The following is an 8,409-nucleotide window of genomic DNA, read 5'->3' as shown; positions in this document are numbered from 1 at the left end:
CTACCTCAGGGGCGATCTTAAGTCTAAAGTGAAAAATGTAGGTGGAGGTACAATTAAAATTCTCCTTGGGAGGAGGACCCCTCAGCAAGGTTTTCCCTTAAATCATTCCTTAGTAATGTAACCCAAGGAAAGAACACTTTCGTTTTGGAAGTAGGGATGAGGAGAATAAACTGAGGAAGATATGCCTGTGCTCCAACTCATCCAAAGGGACTTACTTAGTGTATACTGTGAAGTGAAACCCATAAAAGGCGAGCATCAGGTAAGCACCACTGTATGCCTTTAGGAAATGGGAGGTGGAGATCGAGCACCATTTTATTTTTACCTGTTGCATTCTGAATCGTTGGTTTTTGGGTTGGTGTGGCATGTCCAAGAACAAGGTGCATTAGAGGTTTCTTTCAGGAAGGGCTGACTGGGTTGCTTGTCTGTACAAAGAGAGGCATGACGATTCCCCTGTCAACTCAAAGACTTCATCCTTATGGCGGAAGGTGTCACTCTCTGGAGAGCTGCTCTAACAGGTTTTCCCCCTTTATAAACACAGTCCAGCCGCTTTGGCCTTATCTGCTTGATTCGAAAATAGCTCATCAATTTAATAGCATTCAGGTTGTTTATGCACACACAAGGGCCTTTGAAAAGAACCCTTTTAATGTCGCCAAACAGGCATTTTGAAATCAACTAATTGGATGGTTGTCTGAATTCAACTCGTTGTTTTAAAAATAACCAGTTGTTCCACTGAATTACATTTTTTTACCCCCAAGCCAATTGGTGTGTGTAGACAGAGTTTGAGTCAATCCAGATGGCTGGCTGCATTTTTGACTTGAACTGACTGGATGTTTTGTGGTCAGATATATACAGCTCTTGATAGCCACTGGGGAAATGGGGTAGAAGGGAAGGAAGGTGTAGGAAAGTCAGGAGAAATTATATCAACAAAAGTTTCCATCTTGAGTGCTGTGGATTGCAGACATTTTATGCAATCAATCCTCTCTCCCACTCCAAACACATGCATGCTTGCACACACACACACACAAAGCACACACACGCACGCATACACACACACACACACACACACACACGCATGCATGCACACACACATAGTTAAGAAAACAGAAATAAAGTAATAACATCCCTCCCAGCTGGCTCTGCTCACGGCTGTGGGTTCTTTCTTTCTTTCTTTCTTTCTTTCTTTCTTTCTTTCTTTCTTTCTTTCTTTCTTTCTTTCTTTCTTTCTTTCTTTCTTCTCTCCATGAATTTCTTCACTGCTTGGGTGGCCTACGGAGGAATTCTGGCAACTGGGCTACATCGCTTTAGCTCCCTCTCGGGCTGACTTTTCCTTCCTGTGGGGAGTGCTCCTTTGAGGGGCTCAGGCAGGAAGAAGAGGGCTGCAGTCAAACCTGTACCCCTTGATTCCAAGCATGAGGCTGGACTCTGACCCATAGAACCGCTTTTCTAGAGCACAGCCGGGGATTTCCTTAAGGGACATGACTGGCTTTCCCTACCCAGACATGACAGCTAGGTTTTGAGAAATTTCAAGGTTTGTAGCATTAGGAGTCCCCATAATTAGCTGTCACATTCTGATGGCTAGATGCTTTCAAAGGCTACTTCTTGTGGACTTTTTGTTCAGTTTTCTTCATTTTACCTTACAGGATGAAAATCAGGAGGAAGACAGAACAGAGACGGCCTCCTTCCTGAACCACTTACACTTAAATTTTTCACTAACAAGGAAGAAAGAATTCTGTAAATGCTATAATTGAAACTGTGAGGAGGGCAACTTCCAAAATGTCTGCCACTTTTTTTGCCCTCAACAAGTTCTGACTGAAGTGTCTGACCCAAACTCTGTACCTTTTCTGTCTGTGCAAAGGTCATTGTTTTGGGTGAAGCAAACAGCACAAGAAATATTATTTTACTGCCCCCAACTTTTCTCTCTCATCTAGTAAGTCTCAAATTGGCGTGTTTTTCATGTCATTTGTCCTGCCTGCCTCTTTAAGGTGAGTATTGATTCCCTCAAGCTTTCCAAAGACATCTGGATAACATTCAAATGCTTTTGCCTATGACATTTAAGTTTTAAAGCACCGCCACATGGGCTGGTTGGGGTTCTTTCTTTCTCTCCCTTCTGTTTTAGACTTAAGGGATAGTTCAGTCGCCACCGCTGACCCGTTAAGTCACCTTGGGACCATTGCTTTATTTATCTGAATTACACAGGCTTTTTCATCAATATTATTGGGCAATAATCCATGCCTATCTGGTCTGTCTCAGTGGGTTGTTGGAAAGGGCACTGTGAATAACTCTAAGAGAGCGCTTTGTTAGGAGTGTGGAGTCCTAAGTAGGAGACGGTTTAACTGGTATCCTGAGGTAGTTCTGAAAACATGGCCCTTCCTTCAGATCGGAGTTTCATGTTAGGCGCTCAAATCACACACTATGAATGAATATATTGTTTTTTTTCTTTACTGCCGTGGGAATCTAATCCACGGCTCCATGCACAGTAGGTGAGTTCTCTATTGCTGAGTCTCTATCACTGAGTTACATTCCCTGCCCCTGCGTTAGTTTGGAGAGAAAAAAAAAAGGTGCCGCATTATTAGTATAAAGAAAAGAAATCCTGGCAGGGTTGATTTTTTTTTTAGTTCCTATGATACGGTGAATGTGTCAAAGTGTAACAGTCACATTTTTTGATTCTGAGGTGAGCAGTGGAGATTCTTTCTCTAGGCTTCTGAATTGTGGCCAGGCTTCAGGTAGAAGAACTATTGTGTTCACAGAAAGATATGCTGCTGATCTTTCACCTTGGGGTCAAGAACTGCACATTTCTGTGAAAATCCACCAAAGGACAATAGGCAATTCCATCATTCATTCTTTGATCTTTCTCTTCAACGGGCTCAGCGTTTTCCATCCTTGAGTGATATAGGGCATTTGATAAGCCCCATATGGCTTACAAGCACACCGAATCCTGCTTTGCATTATCATCTTGTCTGGCTGCTTGCATGTGATTAAATGACCTTTTTTTGCCATAGGAGGAGCAATTACACTGAGGAAAGGTGAACTTTTCCATCCATATGTGGAATAAATGTTATCCCTCTACACATAGAATATTAACTGAAATCCTGGCATTGTTTCCAGTTGTCAAAAACCATCACTGGCCTTTTTCCTCTGCAGAAGAGTCACTGCACTGCCTAGCCTTAAGCAGAAGAAAAGGAAAGTAAACATGACATGATATTTCCATAAAGCAGTAAATTAAAAATGCTATGAGAACATGCGAATACGACCGTGAAGTTTAAAACTGAGCTAAATCTGGCCGCGAGCTCAAGATTGAAGCTTTCGTTCCCCCAGAAGTGAATTTGAGCTCCTGTAGTTACATCCAGGAAACACGAGCCATTACTAAGGCTGGGAATTGAGACTATGGCCAAAATACAGGCTGGAAATGTAATTGTAATTGGGGAGGCCAAACAACAGCAGTTCAACCCTGGGAACTGGAAAGGCAGATCAGTGTCTGAGAATCCCTGGGTGTGCGGCTGCTGAACCCAGTTTAGCCTGCTCTCATGCCCTCTGCAGAGCTGGTTTGAAAGGGAAACTCGACAGTTGGAGGAGACCCTCCGGTGAGAATGTACTACTTCCAACTGACAAATCTGAAAACCCTTCCTGATTTGATGCTCCCTGAAACTGCCACCGAGGCAAACCTGGCAGGGAACGCTCAAGGAAAAATGCAAGATCTCAGTTGTGCATCATTACCCTGGTGGCTAAAAAGCACATACGGCTGAGAAACATGAGGACATGAATTTGGCCAGCATCTCTGTACCACCAAGGCTTTACTACATGATGACTGCTCAAGAACTCTGGGTCAGAAATGAGTAATGAAAATAATAAGAATAGTAATATTTATGAAAATAAACCAAGCTTGGATGCTTTTCAAAGTTCTAGCCTTAAACCTTAATGTGAAGAGCGAAAAACGTGTTACACACGTTAACCTGCTTATCTTCATTCAGTCTTAGACAAACTAGGTTCATTCCTGTTTTTTGATTAAACCTCCGGGATTAACAAGAGCACATTGGATCCTGTGGAATTGGAATTAGAAGAGGTTGTGAACCACCCAGTGTGAGTGCTGGGAATTGAACTCTGGTCCTTGCTAGAGCAGTAGGTACTGTTCTTAACTGCTGAGCCATTTCTCCAGACCCTTAAAAGAAATTCTCCTCTCAAGCCCAGACAAAGAACTATATGCAACTAGCAATGCTGAGAGTGGGAGAAATAGTCTTCCCCAGGGAAGAGCACGCCAATTGGTTGTCCAGCGCCAAATGGTCAGCCTTGCAAATGTACACATTCAAGTAATAGTATACAAACAAAACTGAGTAGGTTGTATTTATGTATCTAGCAGAGTGTGTGGTGTGTGTGTGTGTAACAACCTAAAGAAAAAACATGCCATGAATTTGAAAGAGAAAAAGGGTGATACATGGGAAAGTTTGGGGGTGAAGGGGAGGGGAAATGATGCAATTATGTTGCAATCTCAGAAAATATAAAATTATTAAAAATTAATTTTTAGGGTTAGCAATAAGGAATGGATTCCACGGTGGCACAGTCATAATATGTGTTATTATTCTTTGTTCTTATTCATCCCCCCTTCTCCCTGGCCTTCACTAGTCACACCTAGGGAAGCTCTTGAAAGGTTATGTTGTATACTTTAGAAAGAAGCTGGAAGGATTTTAGAGCAGACACACGTACAGCTGCCACCTATGTTCTCCCCTTTGTGCTGCCCTGGGTCCGAGCTTTCACATGAATTTGTGTGTCTTCCATTCAGTGAGCAAGGTTTTCTTTATTGTGGCAAGCACTGCTCTCTTAACAGAATTTTAAGTGGACAATACACCAGTGCTAAATATACGTACAATGTATAACAGAGCTCCAGAGTTTGTTTATCTTAGTTGACTGAAACAATCCCGTTTCCCTTTCTTCTTAGCCCTTGGCAACTATAGTTCTACTTCGTGAGTCTATGCATATTTGACTATTTTAGATGTCTTATGCAAGTGCAATCATGAGATATTTCTCCTGTATTAGTCTTGATTCTACGTAGCACAATGTCCTTAAGGTTCATCTCTGTTGTCACAGGCAACATTGTTTCTTTTTTCTTTATCATGTATATGCTATTCTTCATACATTCATCAGTAGATGTTACTCTATGTTGTTTCCATAACTTTTCCCCTAGGAAAAATGATGAAATAAACATGGGAGTGCCTATACGGCTTTAGAATCCAGCTTTTCTGAAAAATAAAATGTGTGCATTTGTATGTGTGCATATGTACGTGTCAGCATGTGTGTGTGTGTGTGTGTGTGTGTGTGTGTGTGTGTGTGTGTAACTGCAGCTCTGATGGAATCCTCTGTCTTCAGGCTCCCAGGTACTGGGATTTTAAGTGCATGCTGCAGGCCTGGAGAAATTCTTTCGGATAAACAAGCGCACATGGGTGAGGGCTCTAGCTCTATTTTTAGTTGCTCCAAGAACTTCCATACTGTTTTTCAGAGCTGCTGCACCAACAGCAGGGTACAAGTTTCCAACTTCTAACTCCTGCTATCTTTAGAAAGTCAGGTTTTTAAATCCTTTTTTTTGTAAAGTTAAGGCTTGGCCAGATAACATCCTTTGACCAAGGTCTCTGAGCTAGTGAATAACAGAGCTGGAATTTGGACCCAGGACTCTGCTTCTGAAACTTAGTCCCATTCCATAACATTGTGATGCCTCTTTTGATCAATGTGTTGCACCATAAGTTAAAGCAAGTCAACTGGAGGGTGAGTTGAAATGAACTAGGAGGTTGAAGTTGAAAGGAAAGGACAACAGAGGAAGAACTACATTAGTCTTTGATTCCAGAGTTGCAATCTGTAAAAGTAAACACACAGCAGGAAGTGAATCTGTGCATTACACATTAAAGAAGAAGAGAAATAGCAGTACGTAGCATTTATTTTTGAAAAAAAGAAGTCCAGTTTCATGACGGGTGGCAGACTCAGTATAGCTCCGGCTCAATGTCTCCTCAATGCTATGTATTTACAACATCATTCAAAGACTGAATTTGATATAACAGAGCATCAAGGACAGGTTAGATTAGATTCCGTGTACCGTGTTTACAGAAGCACAGAAACACGCAATTCATTCATGAAATATTTCCATACAAGGAATTGACATCTGTTTCTCAATAAGGAAAACTAATAATGAACCTTCCAAAGAGTTTACTATCTTCATTTCCAAACACTTTAATAATCAGACCTCCACACAGTGAGTTTTAGATAAACATGATCTTTTACCTTTAGTGCTTGACAATCTTAAAGAGCAAATAGCAAAGCCTCAGTTGTTTAAACACCTTAATAAGTTAATTTAGAAATCTCTGATTTGGGCCAGGAGGCATGATAGTGCATGCCTAGAAGCCTAGCACTTGGTAGGTAGAGGCAGGAGGATACCTAGCTCCAGGCTACCCTGGGCTTTGTAATGAGTTTGAAACCAGCTGGAGCTACATAGTGAGGCTATATCTAAAAATAAAAATCTCTGATTTAGATTTCTAGTACGAAAAAATAGAATGAAAGTGTGTCTGTTCATAACCCCATTCTTTCAACACTGTTTACAACAAACCTATCTTCATGCTCATTAGGAAATTATTGAGATTTTAATGTTGTTATGTAGTCCTTCAATTAAGAAAAACCCTGATCCACTGACAAATATTTCCTGAGGATTCCCTGTGGAGTCATTGCTGAGCTTGCGTTATGAGGGATACATTCAGTCGCACCGTCAACAGTATGTACTGAGCTCCTACTACACTCTAGACACTGTTTCATATGCTGGATACAGATGTGTAATATTCTCTCCCTGAAGGCATTCCCAGTCATGGGAACACAGATGGTTAGAGGTAAGAAGAACCCTAGAGAGTATGTAGCCTCCAACCTTCAATTTCCAGTTAAGGAAGATGCAGTTCCCGATTCCAGGTTATCATGTTTAGGGGGACAGAACATGGACTAGAAATAAATTCTTTTCACTTCTGCTCTTTTGATTCCTCCAGTCTATTTGGGAAAACAGGCTATGTTCTTATTAACCTATTTCAAACCAATAGCAGACAGAAAGCTGCTGACAAACCATCTGGTCTTAAGCGCCAGTTTACCAGGAGCTAGAGACAGGCTAGAGACATCCAATGGAGTGTAAATCTTCTGAGTAATGACATTCAATTGATTTATGGAAGGAGACTTGCTATGCTTCTGACAAGTAGTGAGGATGAATGAGATGAAGGCATTCCAGGGAAGCAGCCCTTCCCTCTGGATCTTATCATCTTGCTTTAAGGAGTTACTTTTTGGTACACAGGCTAGCATCTCTTTCATTTATAAAGAGAAAGTGTTATATAAATTATGGGAGAAATAATTGATAAAAATAAAATGTGAAGGCAAAGGAGGTTCATAATTTACAGCAAGTTCTTATGAAAAGCAAGAACTCATGCAATCCATATTTCCCTTCTTCCTAGAATTTCTTGAAGTGAGCCAGAGGGCATTATACTTATGTGATAATGTAGAAGAAAGAACTTTTAGAAATGTATCTCCAAGTAGACTACCTATTATAGGGAAAGATTTCTGTGTTGTGGTGTCAACAGGAGTACTCATAAGAAGGGATGTGGTTTTCTTTTTTAAATGAAAATACCACAGGGCTTTATAGAAAATATTTATGAGCCGGGCAGTGGTGGCACACTCCTTTAATCCCAGCATTGGGGAGGCAGAGGCAGGCAGATCTCGGTGAGTTTAAGGCTAGTCTAGTCTATAGACAAAGTTTCAGGACAGGTTCCAAAGCTACAGAGAAACCCTGTCTCAAAAAAAAAAAAAAAAAAAAAAGAAAGAAAGAAAGAAAAGAGAAAAAGAAAAAAAAAAGAAAATAATGACCGTGTGCCAAAGTATTGTGCATACTAGGGCAATACACAGTACTTTGAACACCTCGTACAGAGGAAGCACTTTATTATTATTGCTCTTCTACCTGAAGTGAACAAGTAGTTTGGGAAAGTAAAATAAAAAGTAATGCAAAAACATACGGGCATTTCAAACAATTATTCGACTCATCAGTAGAGCTGACTTGTGTGCTTGTAAGTGGTGGCAGTATCAACATACTATCAAAATTTCTCATCATTGATCTAGGTGTGGTGGTACACAGCTGTAGTACCAGAACTTGGGAGGCTGAGGCGACTCGGGATGTGGGATGGGAAAAGTTATCAAAAGTATTCGTTGTTTTTATGGTCTTAACTCTTGATGTCTTCCTATATGTGGCAAGAACTAAGAACAGACATGGGAGGGAGCAAACATGGTAAGAGGTTAAACTTTCAAATGCCAGGGGGCTTTTTGAAGAACCAGATCTCAGAGCTAGAGACCCAGAAAAAAATGTACTGAAATTACTTAAAAATTCTATGAAACAAGCATTAAGATTCATAT

Source organism: Chionomys nivalis, chromosome X (genome assembly GCF_950005125.1).
Source record: "Chionomys nivalis chromosome X, mChiNiv1.1, whole genome shotgun sequence".
Lineage (NCBI taxonomy): Eukaryota > Metazoa > Chordata > Mammalia > Rodentia > Cricetidae > Chionomys > Chionomys nivalis.
This window is presented reverse-complemented; position numbering follows the sequence as displayed.